Source organism: Austrofundulus limnaeus, unplaced genomic scaffold (genome assembly GCF_001266775.1).
Source record: "Austrofundulus limnaeus strain Quisiro unplaced genomic scaffold, Austrofundulus_limnaeus-1.0 Scaffold334, whole genome shotgun sequence".
NCBI classification, from domain to species: Eukaryota; Metazoa; Chordata; class Actinopteri; order Cyprinodontiformes; family Rivulidae; genus Austrofundulus; species Austrofundulus limnaeus.
This window is the reverse complement of record NW_013952736.1, coordinates 109921-111227: the sequence shown is the minus strand read 5'-3', so window position 1 is coordinate 111227 and position 1307 is coordinate 109921. Positions and strand designations below refer to the sequence as shown.

Below are 1307 nucleotides of genomic sequence, written 5' to 3'. Positions count from 1 at the left end.
TATATATATATATATATATAAATGTTTTCTAATAAAAAAACAAGCATTTTTCTTTTATCTTAACATTTTTAAGTTGCACTCGTTTAGAAAATAAAGTTGTACGATTTTTAAAAACTCTTAAAATATGTATGTCATGAAATACTTTTTAAATTTTATCAGTTTTGCTTTTTGTCAAAAGTAACCTGATGTTTGAATAAATTGTGTTTTTAGTTCAATTCCCAGGTTCACTGCAGGGTTTTGGTTTTCCGTTTGTATGTGAATATGGAGAAAACATTCTTTACATGCTTTTAAACATCTGTTATTTATTAGGATAAAATTTCTTATATCCTATTTGTTTCTGTCAGGATTCACGTTTTCCAGGTTTATTTAGTTCCTTGAGTTTATCTTTCAGATTGATTTCATGGTTTATGATCTGGGTTCTTGTGTTTCCAGTTTTTAAGTTCAGATTTTGATCTGTGTCTTGTTTTTCCTTTGTGATCCCTGTTTTCATCAGCTCAGTCAGTCAGTTTCTGCTCCTGCCCAGCCTCACCTGAGCCTCGTTGTTTCTCCCCAGGTGTCATTTATCCCTCGTTTTTGTTTCTTTTTTTATTCTGTGTCTTGTTGTTAGTGCATTGTGTTTCCACCCAACTCGTTTTGGTTCCAACCTGAGTTCTCGCTCCTCTTTGTGTTCCTTGAGTTGTACGTTTTGCTGCCACGACGGCCTCACTGTGTGCAGGTTGGCTTCAATCCTCCACAAACTGTGATAGTTGCTGAGTTAACTTTGATTTAAATCTGATTTCAACAAATATTATTGTTTGAGCTCATGGAAAACGTTCAGAATGGTGTTATTGCATTGCTTACTCTGCATTCAGTTTTGGTCATACATCTGGTTTAATTTAATATCTAATTGTTACAATTACAGAATGTATGTAATATAAGTATATGTTTAAGATACAGTTTTTAAAAATGTATGTATAGTCATGAGCACAAGCTTTATTTACACAAAATCATTTAAATTAAAGCACCGGCTGCAGTTTTCTGGCCGATCACCTAAAAAGCCTGACCTGCCGATTCCGATTTTGGTCACAATACACCATCAACGTTCAAATCCTATTTTATTGATAAACATTAAACAATACAAAATAGTTTTAACAAAAAGGGACAGTGGCTGATTTTTACATCTTTGCAAAGGTGCATAAGATCTGCTTCTCGTCTTAAGTATCGGACGATCACCCAAATTTAAGGAAATCAGTGCCGATAAATTAACTGGCCACTGATTTCACTCCTAATTTAAATATATCAACAAGGACAATAAATAAACAAATAAA

General features: G+C 33.1%; 1 protein-coding gene across 2 annotated transcripts in view; it reads left to right on the top strand.

Annotated features, from left to right (window-relative positions):
* slc6a4a (solute carrier family 6 member 4a) overlaps window positions 1-1307 on the top strand; it is a 31013-nt gene that overhangs the window by 16958 nt on the left and 12748 nt on the right. The gene's annotated exons all lie outside the window — the stretch shown is intronic.